Here is a 16,749-nt window from a genome sequence, read left to right as displayed (position 1 = left end):
AACTAGGACTGTCACACAGAGAAATACTGTCTCAAAAACTAAAAAAGGAAAATGCATAAATGATACTGATTGCACTGTGCACTGGCTTAAAAATAATAATAACAAGAAACACAAAGGCCTGTCAATCATGGCTTCAGGGTATGCGTGTGTGTGTCCCCTTCTGGTGCTATTTTGCTCAATGGTCATGTTGTCATATGACCTTTTTTTTTTTAAAGTTAAAAATTCCTTAATTTTTATTCCTGGTACCACTACCACAATCTACAGGGCAATATACCTGATGTGATGAAAAGAAAAAGAAAGACAAAGCTACAACAGATAAAAGACCTCAGGAATGTACATCTAATTGACACTACATTGCATTAATCAATAGCTGCACTTTTTGCAAACTGTGGCTCTGACAGACCTGAACAAGAAGAGCCTCCTGTTTAAGCTGCAGTAACTTTTCTGACTGTGGATCATCGCTCCTTCTGTGGCAGATTTTTACATTCCTCTAATGCATTTAGGACGACTGTCTCAAAGTAACCTGCAGCTTTCCTGACAACTCCTCGCTCTCTCTCCTGCTAAGAACTGTAGCCCTTTTCTGCTGTTCTATATATATATAACCTTCTGCTACCATATCCACCACATCCACCACCTGATCCATAGCCACCACCATAGGGACTGCCTGAGCTTCTTCCACCAAAACTGCCCCCTTTCATGGGTCCATAATTTAATTGCTGTTGTCCACTATAATTTCCAAAGTCATTATAGTTCCCACCACCATAGTTACCTCCACCAAAATTTCCTCCTTCATTGTAACCATCATATCCTCTTCCTCCACCACCACCATATTCACCACCTTGGTTTCCACAGACTGGTCCACCACCACCATAGCCTCCTCTACTGCTGTAACCAGGACCACCACCATAGTTGCCACCATCACCTCCAAATCCATTATATCCACCATCACCACCTCCATAACTACCTCTGCTGCCACCACTCCACCATCACAGCCTCCTCTTCCACCAAAGTTTCCACCACGACCAAAATTATCTCCACCACCTCCAAAGTTCCCTCCATGACCCATAAAATTGCCAGATCCACCTTCACGGTCTCTCTGTGATCCAGCAGACTGCATCCCTTGTTTAGAAAGGGCCTTTTTCACTTCACAATTATGCCCATTAATAGTGTGGTATTTCTGAACAACAATTTTATCAACTGTGTCATGGTCATCAAAAGTCACAAAAGCAAATCCTCTTTTTCCCACTCTGCCTGTCTTCCATAACTTCTATGGTTTCAATCTTGCCATAATTTTCAAAGTAGTCTCTCAGGTTATACTCTTCTGTATCCTCTTTAATACCACCAACAAAGATTTTCTTCACTGTTAAATGGGCACCAGGCTTTACAGAATCCTCTCTAGAAACAGCTCTCTTTGGTTCCACCACACGCCCATCAACTTTGTGTGGCCGAGCACACATTGCAGCATCCACCTCTTCAACACAAGAGTAGGTCACAAAACCAAAGCCCCTAGAATGTTTTGTTTGGGGATCTCTCATTACCACACAGTCTGTAAGTGTGCCCCATTTCTCAAAATGTTCTTTTAAGCTATCATCTGTGGTTTCAAAGCTCAGACCACCAATAAACAGTTTCCTCAACTGTTCTGGTTTCTTTGGATCATGGCCCTCCATTTTGAGACCGGACTCGCCTCTTCCAACTCGACCTTGTTTTGTTTTCTTATTTTTTATCTTCTTTTTTACACGTGTGGGTGTTTTGCCTTCATATATGTCAGGGCACGGTTATTTGCAGTGCCTGTGGTGGCCAGAAGAGGGTAGCCTAGGACTGTAGTTACAGATAGCTGTTACCTATCATGTATTCTGGCGATGGACCTCAGGTTACCAAGCCATCTCTCACATTACTTTTTCTTAATATTCATATTTATTTTCATACACATGTACTCTCAACCTTTGTCAGAGAAGCTTCTTTTGCGGTAGGCAATGATTGATACAGAGACTCATAACTGGTCAAAGTGCTGAGGATAAGTGACTGTGAGTCCCCAGATGTGAATGGATCATCTGTATCAACCTCCCTAACCAAGGCTCGGGGAACATGCTAGAAGAGTAAGTAGAAAGAGTTTAAGAGCCAAGGGAGGAGAGTCACGAAAAGAGAGCTGTCTCCTGGACACGACATAGCAACCGTGATTGTCTGCACAGACCTGGACAAGTTCAAATCAGTCAAAATTCCAGTGTGTAGGGGCAGGGGCGTTTCTAAGGCCACAACCTATTGCTCATGCCCCAGTGGATAACCCCACAGTCATTCATACATAGTTAGCAGTGACTGGACTCAGGGTACTATTGCCAATAACAACAAGAGGGACTCTCAAGCTGGCAGCAATCAAAGGGTTAATAAGTGTTATTATAACCAGGACTCTGCATGGCCACAGGTTTGGAACCACCTGCTGGAACCTGGTGGTACACCACTGGGTACGTGAAAGACAACGAATCTTCCTTCCCTGTATTCCACCAGTAACTAATTCAGTAGGAAGATAGGAGGCCCAATGAGCCCATCAGTACCCATGGTTGGCTCTTGACAGGTCCAGCTGTACCCAGGTAGCTGAATTCAGACTGAGATTGCCCACAGCCCAGCATCTTTGGAATGTTTCCTGGGCCTGAGAGGGGGAGGTACAAATGTCCTGTTTGTAGCCCAACACTCAACCATCATCTCACACAGTGATTGCACAGACCCTGAAGCCTACCTGGGCATCACTTTGTTGCCTAAGACAAAGTTCGTTTTCTTGAATATTTCCTCCATGAAAGTGTCCTTCTGCTGCAAAGGAGAAAACCCAAGTGAAGAATCAGAGAAGTGAATTAACAAAACAGCTTAAGGGTTTGTTAGTGATAAGAATAAGGGATGAAGGTTGTCATAGAAGGGAGGGTACACTGTCTCTTCTGTATTCCCATATACAGCCCTACACACAGACAGGAAGAGGGCACTTACCTAGCACAGTCCCCAGAGATGGGGGATGAACTGCAATGGGATCTCTCCCCCTGAATTTTCAGCTTGATAATAAATTTCTTCTGGAGACTAAAGGACTCAGGACAGCAGAGCTCAAAGCAGGGCCAGTAGGGGCAGTCACTGCTGCCACATTTGCGGGTCTGATTAAAGAACAGGATGGCATCATCCACACAACATTCCTCTGAGGGGTTGTAGATCCTGTCTCCACATCTTGGTACTTCCTGGCACAGCCATAAACCAACATTTGAGGCAGTTTGGAAAGTTTGATCTCCTGCAGCTTCATTCAGAAACAGAGATGCTATAGCAAGGAGATGCCTGAGAAACATAAAAGGGAAAGAGTCTCAGAATGAGCACACAAGGTCACTTCATTTGACCCCTTGGTGGCTGGTGACAACTCAGATTGGAGTTTGAGACTGACTCTGAATGTGTTTCGGGGTCTGGGCTGACACATGAGGAATGATGATGCTAGGAAGATGGGAGTTTCTGAAGTTTGTAAGTGGGAAGGGAGACGCTGGAGACTAAGCACAGAAACAGATGTTCAGAAGTGTATTATCACTGCAATAACATTCAGATGTGACTTTGTGAGCTCTCCTTCCAGAAGATTCTAGACACTGTGATTCTGATCAGGCTGCAGAGTACTGGATGGCAGAGAGAGCGCAGAGACAGTAAAAGTGGCTTTGTGACTGTAGCTGCTACCTCTGAAGACTGACCAAGGATGAAAGCTTCAAGGCAGGCTGGGATGGATATAGAGGGAAACCATGATAGCACCAGAATGAGATTCTTGGTTGGGTATCAAGAAACAGCTGGTGTTTGGTGATCTTTGTGTGTAGGTGAGGGAGAGATGGGAGATTGGAGATTCTGTCAGTAGCTTTTTTTTTTTTTTAGACATGGTTTCTCTGTAGCTTTGGTGCCTGTCATGGAATTTATTCTGTAGACCAGGCTGGTCTCGAATTCACAGAGATCCATCTGCCTCTGTCTCCCGAGTTCTGGGATTAAAGGTGTGCACCACTGCCTGGCTTGTCAGCAGCTTTCTGAAGGTGTCCCGCAGAATCATTTGAAAAAATGTTTTTACTTTAGTATTGTTATTATTATTACTGCTATTTCTGTGTATGATACACACGTACACACACATGCACACACGCATACACACACATACACAGAGTGACAGAGTGGAAGTAAGAATGATAATATGCAAGGAAGTCAGAGGACATTGTGGAATCAGTTCTCACCACCTTTACATGGGTTTCAGCAATTGAAATCAGGTCATTGCTTTCTGGCAATCACTTTTATGTACTAAGCCACCTCAACAGTACCATGATAAATAAACAAAACAAAAACAACCTTTCTGTGTGTCCATTCATAAGTGTCATAATGTGTGAAAGCCTGCCAGGGATGGCATGTGGAGTTGGGAGGACATTCTCTGGCTTTAGCCCTGACTTCCCGCCTTGTTTAACATAAGTTCTCTTGTTCTCTGCTGTGCATGCCACACTGCTGGATCTGTAGCTTCTAGGAAATTCTCCTTGGTCTTTTCTTGGGAGCACTAGGATTTATACTCCAGCTACCAGGCCTGGCTTTGCATTGGTTCTGGGTATTTTAACTCAGGCATTCATATATGCACAGGAAGCATTTTACCCATTGAATTATCTCTTCAGTCGCAGAGTCACACTTAAAATTACTTAAAAAGAGTAGAATTTTGTTGACCCTGGAATTGGGACAGAGCCATGTTGATAAGCTAATTGATGTTCAAAAATTTTTTTAGCCCCCACCCCCTCTTCCAGGAATCTCTACAGTTTCTGCTGTGCTCTGAGGTGGTAGGATCCATCCACAGCAATGGCACATAATGGCTGACATGAAGTGCAAGAGCATACAAATATTAATTGTAGGAGGAGAGAAGGAGGCCACTTGTTTGTCCTGGCTGCCCAGAACCAAAGTAATCACACAGAAACTATGTTAACTAAAACACTGCTTGGGCTATTAGCTCTAACTTCTTATTGGCTAATTCTTACATCTTAGCTTAACCCATTTCTATTAACCTATGGCTTACTGGCTTTGGCAGCATGTCTTACTCTGGCAGTGGATCCATGGCGTCTCTTTGACTCTGCCTTCTTCCTCCCAGCATTCAGTTTAATTTCCCCCACCTACCTAAGTTCTGCCCCATCAACAGGCCCAAAGCAGTCTCTTTATTAACCAATGAAAGCAACACAAAGACAAAAGAACCTCTTACACCAATCAATAGTCTAAGTGTTTGATTTTCTGTTGTCGGAAAAAACTGACTGATGCCTGGTACTTTTAGCAACCAGACAGTGAATTGTTGCTCATTGCTATAGATCCCTGAAATTCACAGACCACACAGCAGCCTTTGGAAAAGACTGTGCCTTTCTTCAGCTCCTTGTGAAGGAAGGTCTAGTGGGTAATTGGAAAGAAAGAGCATGAGAGGGACCCTAAATCTATCCAAGACACTGTCAAGGCAACTGCTAGATGAGGATGAGAGCTTCCTCATTGTTCCATTCACTGACATCACTTCATTTAGGACAGCTCTGTTCCCCGTTCTAAAACAACTTATAGGTGCTACTCTAACTCCGCCATTGCCAATTAAGATTTTATGACATGCACACTTGGGGGACACATGCAAAACCATTGCAGTAGTCAAAAACATCAGTGTCTACTAACACATATCAGATTTGGGTGACCTGCAAGCATCTGGCCTGAAGACGACAGAGAAAAGGCTGAGAGAATTCAAGTGCTTGCTGTACAAGCAGGAACACCTGAATTTGAATCCCCAGCACCTATGCAAAAAGTCAGGCATGATTCTAAGCACATATAACTCCACGATTGGGAACAGAGACAGGAGGATCGAAAGAGCTTGTTGACCAGTTAGTGTAATCAAAACAGTAAGCTTCAGGTTCAGTGAAAGATCTTGTCTCAAGGCAACAAGATGGAAGGTAACAGAGAAAGACACCCAGCATCTTGGTTTCACTTCTGTGTGAACTCTCACAGACACTCACACCCACACAACTCATAAGCATACAGCACACCACTCACACACATATGTAAACAGCCATAACAATAATCAGCAATTGTCAGAAAGTCTAGATGAAATCAGATCTCAACATGAGTGACTTAGGTGTCATTCCTGTAGTAAGAAATAGGATAGAGGAGAGTGAGGGGAGTGAGTGAGAGACAAAAACACAAGAGGGGCTGCTACATAGTTACCTAGCAGTAGAATTTTAGGGGACATACACAGTCAGGCTATGTCCCTGCTTCCTTCTCAAGCCTGCACTATAGTAGGACACTCGCTTGCATACAGACCTCATACCTAGTGCCATAAACCTCAGGACCCTCTGATTCTGAGAGGCCCAGGATTCCAGGCCACAGTGCTGTAAGCACAGCTGGAATGTGTAGTTGGGGCCATAGAGATCAGTACCACTCAAGGGTAGGGATGGCATCCTCCTCACAGCACTGACTGTAGCTCTGCTTCCCCACCCAGACACTATTTCACCAATTAATGGGCTAATATACAAAGGAATCATGGCAAGGTGTGCTCCAAGACTTTCAGACCAGCCTCAGTGTTCCATCTCCTCAATCCTCACTGTGCCTTGTCTTACAAGTGACTGACTCCTTAGACTGAGCACAGAACAGAAATGAGAAGCAGAAAGAGAGTGAGACTGATGCTGGAGGAACCCCCAGGTGGCCATGATCAGGGCCACCCAATCATGCCTCTGGGAATCTTTTGTTGATTGTAGAGACTCAGAGGACATTTTGAGACTAACCCTGGGAATGTCTGAGGTTGACAGGAAATTTGTGAGGAGGTTCTGGGAAGAGAGTGAGCTCTGAAAACAGTAGACAGAACCATTTAACTATAGCCAGAAATACTAGCAAGGATGATGAGGTGAGCAATCAAGAATAAAGTAGGGGAGGTAGGGTTACATTAATTCAGAATAGCTGGTCAGGGTGGCTCATGTCTTTAATCCCAGTATGGGAGGTGCTGAGGTAAGAAGATCTCTTAATTTGAGGCCAAGCTGGTCTAAATAAAAAGTTCCAGAATAGCCAAGGCTATAGCAAGAGTCTCTGTCTCAGATAACAGGGTAGATAGATAGACAGGTAGGTAGGTAGGTAGGTGGTAGGTAGGTAGGTAGGTAGATAGATAGATAGATAGATAGATAGATAGAGAGATAGATAGATAGATAGAATGATAGATAGGTGAAAGATAGAATAATAGATATATTAGATAGATAGATAGATGATAGATAGATAGATAGATAGATAGATAGATAGATAGATAGACAGATGATAGATTAGATAGGTAGGTAGATAGATAGATAGATAGATAGATAGATAGATAGATAGATAGATAGATAGATAGATGATAGATAGATAGGCAGGCAGACAGATAAATTTCAGTAAATGAGGGATGCTAAATACCTTTGTCTCTTTGGACTGCAGTATACTTACAGAAGATGTTGATCACCATGTTTCTTACAGATTAGCATGTGATGATCTGGGACTTGGAGCTGTGGCTGTACCCCCAAATACCCATGCTATTTATACCTACAGGTAGTGACACTCCTGGATGGGTGGAGTACAAAGTGCTACACAACAGAAACACATAGGCAGGAGTTTAGCAATCTGCTCCTGTGGCCAGTCAAATATCCAGATAATTATATCCTGGAAAATCCCATTGTGTGGCTGCTTAATACCTTCTGGAATTCAGTTAGGAGGAGATATCACATCTGGAAATATTCTGCCTTTTGTGTACAGACTATCATCAAACACCATCAGGCTTTCTGCCCCTTACATACATTCTGCCCTGAAAACCTCAAGTTCTCACCCTATCCTTAGGGTAGCTCAGTTCAATCTGAATTCCACTGTATAAAATTAGAAAGTTCTCTCTTAGTATATGCAAGGAACAAAAATTAAAGTCCCAGTACTGCAATATGTTTTTAAAAATAAATTCTAAGAATAAAAAACAAGCAAAAAAAATCAACAGTTTCTGAAACCCCTATTCTGATTGTTATTCAACTTTATAATTTCCATCAAATAACTGTGGAGACTTTTAACTAAAAATTTATTTTGCAGTACTGGGGATTAAATCCAGGGCCTTGGTCCTTTACCACTGGGCTGTATCCAGGAGGTGTCAACACTATGGGCATCTAAACAAGACCTAAAAAGTGATGTCGTGTGTTGATGTGCCAATGTGTATGGAAGAATTCTCATGAGGATTTAACCTTAGAAGAAAAGACAGTTAATGGATCCTGAGAGGGAAGACTCAGTCTTCTCCAGGATCAAAACCTGATAGGTTAATCAATCCCAAGAAGGCATTCCTAAACATGAGCAATATTCAATGAACTCAGCAGGTTATATTTATAAGCCTATACACATATATATGTAAGAATTATGATTAGAGAAACCAGGAGGTGGTGGTGCACATTTTTAATCCCAGCACTCGGGAGACACAGGCATGTGGATCTATGTGAGTTTGAGGCCAGCCTTGTCTACAAGAGTTAATTCCAGGATAGACACCAAAGCTATACAAAAACAAAACAAACAAACAGAAAAAGAATTATGATTAGAGAATGTAGGGTGTAACACCTGAATCTGTGTTACCCTCTCAGTACAGTTCGGGCGCCACTGTACCATACGTGAGCCGGGCAAGGGCCTGGAGATTGAAAGAACACACAGAGATCTGGGTCATTCGAAAGGAGATCAGCCAAATGCCGTTTATTCAACTTTGGGGAAATCCTTAAATATCTAGCTGCGGCACAAGGAATTCCCCTCAGGCAGGTGGGAAATTTCCACACTTAAGATGGAGTTAACAATGCTCTACAGCTAATCACCAAGCAGGGGAGAAGGAGCACAGAAACAAACAAAATGTTTATCTGGCTGACCAGAAACTGTCCTCAAGTAACCCCACGAGCAGGGGGCAGACCCAGGCCCTACAGTAGGCCATGAATTTTAGGGAAAAAAAGAATATCAAGGGTGGAACCGCTTAGGGTAGAAGGAACAGAAGATTGATGTAAATATAGTACTCATATATGAAAATGTCAAAAGAACAAAAATGGAATAGAGGGTTTTGGGAGTCAATGCAAAGAGCTAAAGTATTTCTGTGACTCTCTTAAACAAATGGAAACCCAAAAATAAAAATGATGTTTCCCATCTTCCTCTTGTGAAACAGTAGATTTCATTGTAAAAACACACAGAGTATGTTTACAGAAAGAACTACCCCATGGGTTCAAGAAGCCAAGGACAGATTAGATAAAACGAGGCCATTAAAACCCCAAAATAAATATACAAGGAAAGAGGCTCCTATAAATTCAACATAAATAATAATTAGAGAACACAATTGTTATCTAGGAAAGTATATTTTAAAACACAATGCACCAAAGCACTTATTAATAAAGGGAACTTTGGACTGCAGCTGTACCTCAATATTAGAGAACTTACTTCATATGCTTGAGGATGTAGGATCAGTTCTACGTACTGAAAAAAAACCACAGGAATTTGTCAAAGGTAACTCTTTCTGGAAAAAATGATTGCGCAGCACAGGTTGAAGGTAGTACTCAAATTTTGACATTCAAACACATGGAAAGTGTATTTCACTGAGAGACCAGGAACCATGGAGTGTTTCACCAGCGAAATTATGCTACCCTAGACCCAGATGCTAGAAACCTGTAACATCAAACATGAGAGAGAGAAAGAGAGGGAGGGAGGAGAGAGAGAGAGAGAGAGAGAGAGAGAGAGAGAGAGAGAGAGAGAGAGAGAGAGAGAGAGAGAGTTCCTTGAAGGTCTGGTTTCCTTGTCATCGATAATTTTGTTAATTTGGTTAATTCGGTTAAAGGCTTGCCAGTATTGGTTGTATTTTCAACAAAATAGATCTAAATTTTACTTTTTCTTTGTTGTTATTTTTTTCACTTCTATTTCAACCCTGACTTTTATTATCTTTTCCTATTTACTCTTTTTGTGTGCTGTTCGTTCTTGTTTTTCTAAGACTTTTGGGTGCATCAGTAAGTTATTAATATGCAATCCCTCCAGTTTTTTGAGGTAGGCACTTAGTGCTATAAAATTTCCTTAGAATTTATTGTATAGTGTTTCTTTCTAATCGTGACATTCCCTTAATATTGAAACAGTTGTTCTTGGAAAGCAGGGGTCTTCATGCATACAGGGAAACAACATAAGGGAAGCAATCCATGGACCCAAGTTTGATTTATCTCCTGAGCCTCTGAACATCTCCCAGCACTGGCAAGAGAAGTGTGAACAACCATGGCTGATATAAGGACATCGTTACTGTCTTCAGAGGTCTAGGTCTAGCAAAAGCAACAGACATGTTATCAGGGACTAACAAACCAGAGTTGGTTACTTCAGAAGAGAACACAGAGATGGCTATAGTGAAGGAACATTTTATAAGTGCTTCTGGTTCGGGAACTGTGATAGGTTTCAGAGGGTGGCACACAGGTACTGACAGATAGAAAATGAGTTATCATAGGGAAATTGGCACATGGGGATGCTCAAAGAGGCCTTGAACTTGGCCCAAAGTAAAGCAAGTAGGAAATAGATTAATGGGTTTCATTATGTTTTTGCTAAGAGTTGGAGACAAGTGAGGACTGCTAAATGTGGGCTAACACTTCAAGGATTGAACTTTCTATTTATTCTAGAAAGTGGGCATATACTGTGTTCAGTTGCTCGGTAAGACAAAACCAGTGTCAGGCAGCAAACTTTATGCCCTGATTGCAATTGTTCTTTCTAGAAGCTAGGGTTGTTTTAAATCCCCCTTTTTTTATTCCTACTCTCAGGGAAAAACAAAAATGATTCCCACAAAGGGAGTTGATTCTTTGTAATTCAGATGCTGCCACTCTGTGTTGGAAGAGCTGACAGACAGAGTGCAGACACACACACACACACACACACACACACACACACAGATCTTTGATTTTTTAATAGTCTTAATTTCTTATATCAGAAAGAGCCTTTTTATCTTCCTCTATTTCTACTTGGAAGAGATCTTTTTCTTTCTTTTAATTTTCCTTTATAGGCTGTTTTAATTTTTAGGACTTGCTTTAATATTTTCCCTCCTTTCCTGGAAAAATCCTTTTTTTCTTGATTAAACATTTTTCCCTTTTCCTTTGAGAAATTTCCTTTTATTTTTTTCCCTTCCCTTTTCTCTATTGGGAAGATTTCCTTCTTAATTTTCCCTTCTCTACTGGGAAGTTTCACTTTTCCTTTTGTATTTTTTGTCTTGGGAACTCTTGTATTTTTAAAACTGCAATTAACCACCAGGCCTTTCTAATTTCTAACTCTGTTTCATCTGATGAAAAAGGAGAAGACTCGTCTCTTTTGTCTTGAGTTTCCTCACTTTCTCTGTCCTTTGAAACAGCATCTTTATCGACCTGTGAAGGAACAATTTCTTCCGCTGACAGATAATTTCTAGCCTGAGTGTCTTTCCTTTTGCTTTCCTGTTTTACTTTGGATACAGCTTTAAGTGACTCCTCACTCTGCAATGGCTCCAGAGCTTTTGAAGCTAAATTACATAAAGACCAAATTTTTGATGGTATGGGCCCTCTTTTCTGAAAAGCTCTCCTCAAAGCTCTCATAAATTGCTTTCACATCTTCAATTTCAGTTGAATGTGAGGAGATGCCAGAAACCAATGACAATGCTGTCTAATGAATACCAAAAGCTCTGTAAGCTGTTTTTCCTTTACTTTAACTCCATTTCCTTTTAACAGACATCGTAATAACTGCATAAGGGGACTTTTCCTTCCGGTTCTTCAAGTGGCCAGATTCTCTGTCCTTCTTCAGTGCTCTTAACCTCTGAGCCATCTCTCCAGCCCTCTCTGTCCTTCTTCAGCAGATCCTTTGCCCCCTTTGCGCCACACATTGACTGGGCTGTCAAGTGTTGCAGTTGTGTGTTGGGTTTACAGGGGTCCATGAATGAAAACTGAGAGGCACCTAAAGAATGAATTTAGTCTTCCTTGGCCGCAGGGTGCAACCATCCCTAAGGATTGAACCCCTTTCCTTTCACCCAGGGTTTCTTTTATTTTTCTCCAATTTATACCTTAGCGACTTGATTTCTGTATCCTTACAACATTCTGACAAAACTTCCAAAGGGGCAATGACAAGTGCAAATTCTCCACTCAGCAGGTACCACAGTTTTCTGGGATGCCCCACAATCAAATTTTTCATAGGCTTTGTATCCTTGGGAAACTCTCAGGCAAGATCCACATAAAGGGCAACAAGGGAAACAAAGGTATCTGATAAACAAGAGAGGGATTAGGGTTAGGTGCTAGTACTCTCTGGTGTCAGACCAACTGAAACTCAGTGAAATGCTCCCACAGCCAGAGTCTCTGAGTTCTCTGGGGTATCTAGCCTAGTACCAAGATACAGAACTCTTTGCAAAGAAACATTGTCCATCTGCTGTGTTCGATATGGTAGCTGTGGCCACCACGGCTGTTGAGTGCTTGTAATGTGGATTGTGAAACTGAGGCATTGAATTTGTATCATTTGTTTAGTGTTGACTGATTAAATGACAATATGCACCAAGTGGCCATCATGTGGACAGTAGACAGGTGGTATATGAAAATGAGTACATTTAGGAGAGACACTAAGGATGCCTGGATACTTTTCTGGCTACACAGGCTCTTCTTACTCAAGGAAGATCTAAGATATGATTTGAACCCAGAAATCCCTGGGAGAGCTCCAAATTGGGCAACTCCCTCATGCTTTCAGGTTCTCTGGATTCCTAGCTGTTGCTTCCTAATTGTGGTTGGACCTGTCACAGCCACCACAATCAATGAAGATACAGACTTCACCACTTCAGAGGGTCACTATGAGCCTTCTTTAAATGATGTTATCACAAGAACAAACTGCAACACATCTTTAAACGTAAGTCTCCTGGAATGTGAGACACAATGACTTTCTCAAAGCTAACACTGCCATCTTTTATGCAGCCCTTTTGCCATGATCAGCTAAGTAAGGGTCACTAGGGTTGGGAGTGGGTTCTGCCAAATGGTCTGAGTCTTGTGCAAAGTGAAGTAAGGGGGATTTCCTAGGGCTTGGGAAGAGTATGTTCCTTTGGGAAAAACAACATGGCAGTGGTAGAATGATAATAGTTCTGGCAATATTGCAGAGTATGTGGAGTGTTTAAGCCCTTCCCTCTGATAAACACACAGAGTCCAATGACTTCCCACAGGTTCACACTGCTGATGCAATATATCTGTTTCCAATGGGCTTCAGTGTTCTCAGTTCTCACACTGTGTTAAAATGAATGTGTGGGAAGCCTGGCAGTGGTGGAGCAAATATTTCAAAGGATTGTTTTTTTTCTCATACTCACAGATACTTGACAGTTTAAGTCATGAAAGCATACATGAATCAATCATGAGAAAGATACTCTGGGAGAAATATGGACAAATTCCCTTAGCAGAGGAGCTTTTGTCAGTCAGTGACTGTTCCAGGAGGGTGAATCTTGTTTTTTCAGGAGTGTAGTCACTGGTAAGTGGCAAGGGAGACAGTAAATAACCTTGCACCCAAGCTCATGAAAGTTACACTGGTGGAAGACAGTGGGTCATAAAATAGAACATGAAGAAGGTAGGGGAAGCTGTTTGGAAGAAAAATGGGGTTTATAGGAAGTGAGAAAAGAATGATTGAGTACTGGAAAGGATAATATAATCAAATTATGTGCACAAATAAAATGGTTAATATGTATTACAAAATATTTAGAAAGAGAAAGTTATAGATAGCAGAGACATGAGTGAGCTCCAAGGAAAAATCAGGTCAGGAGAAGTAGGGACCTGTTCTCTCAGTGTGTCAACCTTATTTCATCTGTACATTTCCTTCTTACATTGCAGGATCATATTCCTGCCCTTCTCCAACACTTCACCCAAACTCAAATCAAGGCCCTTCTATCTGTCGTGAACTTCCTACTTTAAAATATTCTAGTGCCTTCCGGCTACCTGGACCCAGGACAAAATCTTATACAGCCGGCAAATGATTTTTCTATTTCCCATGTTTCTTTCAAGAGTTGTGCTGTCCCTGGTATAATATCTCCTGAGATGTTACTATTTAGGACACTCCCATGACCTATTACTAGTCCAAGGTATAAGGCATGATCGCATCTCATGTTTTGGTTGAGTAATTCTTTGTAGGAACTTTGAGTCGTTGAATCAGGTAACAGATATTTGTGCAGTGAAACTTCCAGGTAGTTTCAGCATCTGTGATTATGGATCACCCCAAACTTCAAGTCTTCTTTGTGGAGGCAACAGTAAAGGGACAGAGAAATCATTTACATCAGGCCTTGTCCAAATTTTTTTCAGCTGTTCTTAGTGATGTGTGTGTGTGTGTGTGTGTGTAAATGCTTTCATGTGTGTGCAAGTGTTCTTTTGTTTCAAGTTATATCCTAACTATGCTCCCTTGTCTGGTCCTGAATTTTGTAGGCTTTTTATCTTAGCTTCTGAACACTGTACCAAGTAGTCCAAGCCCTTTATCAAATTCTTGGTCCTGAAAATGATAAAAAGTAGTTGTTGATTATTTCCAGGGGTGCATAGCTTCACTTCACCAGATACTGGAGGCTCCCTTTTCAAGTGAACACAGTTTAAAGTCTTGACTGGAGACTAGGTAATGGGAAAACTGAAGAGAATTAATGAGTGTTAGAAGGGTCTTTATTGTAAGTCTTGGCAAAAGGGTGAATGGAAAAAGAACTTATTGGAATCTGAGTTGGATGTACTCTTCTTCAATTTGTGAGCAAGGAGCTTGCCTATAACATTTGTGATAATGCTGAAAATAACACATGGGCCTGGCACCAGAAAGAACAAAGTCTTAACTTGGTCTTTCACTGCTCTGGGGTGAGTGAAACTTACAGAGATAGTTGTGGAGAAGATGAGAGCTGGACATTGATATATCAAAAGGTATAGGTGACCTATAGCTGGCCCACAGGGAAGTTCATAAAGTGGGACACCTCCACTATCAATGGCTTAGAGCAGATGTCATGAAATGAAGAGTTACCCTGAAGTTTAATGACTCTGATCTTCAGGGCATATAAAATTCTTTCTTTTAAACTACCCATCTCTGATTAACAGTAGTAGAGCCTGAGAACTCATTTTCATAGAAGAACCTGTCCAGTAAGGTGACCAATATTTAGGATTCTTTGAACATACAAAGGAATGCCCTCTGTTGATACTGATACTGTGGTTGCATCTGACATTACTGATGCACTTGGGAGATAGCCTTTAGCTGAAACAACCAACTCAGAGGGCTGAGAGGGAGAAACCTGGGAGAATGTGAGAGCCTGTGTCACCCACAGAATGAAAGCTACTTATGCAAAGATAGAAAATTGCCAGTGTGAAGATAATGATCATGGAAAAAGACTTGTTGAATACAGACTCAGAAGCAGAACAAACCAAAGGAAGGAAGGGTCCAACTTTCTCCTGTGTGACTACAACTATCACTCTCCAAATTTCTTTGTTTTTTTACATGTCTTATTTTTTATGTGTTAATAAACATAGATAATTTTTCATGCAATATAATCTGAGAAACATTTCACCCTACTTTTACTCTTCCCAATTCCTCCCTACTTCTTCTCCCATCTCTCTTTCTGTCTCTCATTAGAAAAAAAAAACAGATTTCTAGAAGACAACAGCAAAATAGAACCAAATAAAATATAATAAGGTAAAGAAAAACCATCATATTGAAGTTGCACAAAATAAGCCAACAGAAAAATAAAAGAGCCCTGTATCCTTCCACTTTTCTCCCACTGCATCTGCAGAAATCTGCCTATGGTTCTTGTATACTTTCCTGAATGTTGTTGCTGCTCTTGTGTTGTATACTCTTATCTGAGGACTTGGAGGTAGGAATGATAGATGAGAAAACATGTGGCATCCGTCTTTCTCGGTATGACTTACCTCACACACTATAATCTTTTCAGAGTTCACCTATTTACCTGAAAATTTACATTTAAATAGTACTACATTGGGTATGCAATTTTCATTATCCATTTACCAGATGATGAACATGTAGTTTATTTCCTCTATTGTAAAAGGAGTATAATAAATGTGGATGAACCATATACCAGTGCAGCTAGTTAAATCTATTTCTAGCCTTTTGAGGAACCACCCACTAATTTTGTAGTAGATGCATTGATATGCACCACCACCGCTAGTGAGTAGGTGTTTGCCTTTCCCTGTATACTCTCTCTAGTGTTTATTGTTATTTGTTTACTTAATTTTAGCCATTCTGACTGGAACAAAATGGAATCTTAAAGTACATTTAATTTGCATATCCCTCATGACAATGGTTCTAAACACTTAAAAAATAATTCTGCCAAGTGGTGGTGGCTCACACCTTTAATTCCAGCACTTTGGAAACATGAAGGCGGATTTCTGTGAGCTCAAGGCCAAACTGGTCTAAGAATGAGTTCCAGGACAGCCATAGATGTTACATGGAGACGAAAACCTGTCTCTAAAAACAATAAAAAAATTCTTAGTTATCTGTATTTGTTTGGAAAACTCTCTGTTTAGTTCAGTTCCACATTTTTAATTGGGTTGCATATATACATATATATGTATTTGGTGGTTAGTCTTTTGAATACATTGTATATTCTAAACAATAATCCTTTGTCAGAAATGTAGCTGGCAAGTATTTTTCCCCATTCCATAGGCTGCCACTTCTGTCAATTAGTATTTTCCTTTGCATTACTGAAGCTTTTAAATCTCCTGAGGTCCCACTTGTCCTTTACTGGTTCTATTTCTTGCTTAACTGGTGTCCTCTTTGGAAGTC

At 41.1% G+C, this 16,749-nt stretch overlaps 1 pseudogene; it reads right to left on the bottom strand.

Moving 5' to 3' along the window:
- Positions 1-304: 304 nt before the first annotated feature.
- LOC130870031 (heterogeneous nuclear ribonucleoprotein A3-like) lies at positions 305-1,667 on the bottom strand (annotated as a pseudogene).
- Positions 1,668-16,749: the final 15,082 nt, after the last annotated feature.

This window comes from Chionomys nivalis, chromosome 2 (assembly GCF_950005125.1).
Source record: "Chionomys nivalis chromosome 2, mChiNiv1.1, whole genome shotgun sequence".
In the NCBI taxonomy this organism is placed as follows: Eukaryota; Metazoa; Chordata; class Mammalia; order Rodentia; family Cricetidae; genus Chionomys; species Chionomys nivalis.
This window is presented reverse-complemented; position numbering and strand designations above follow the sequence as displayed.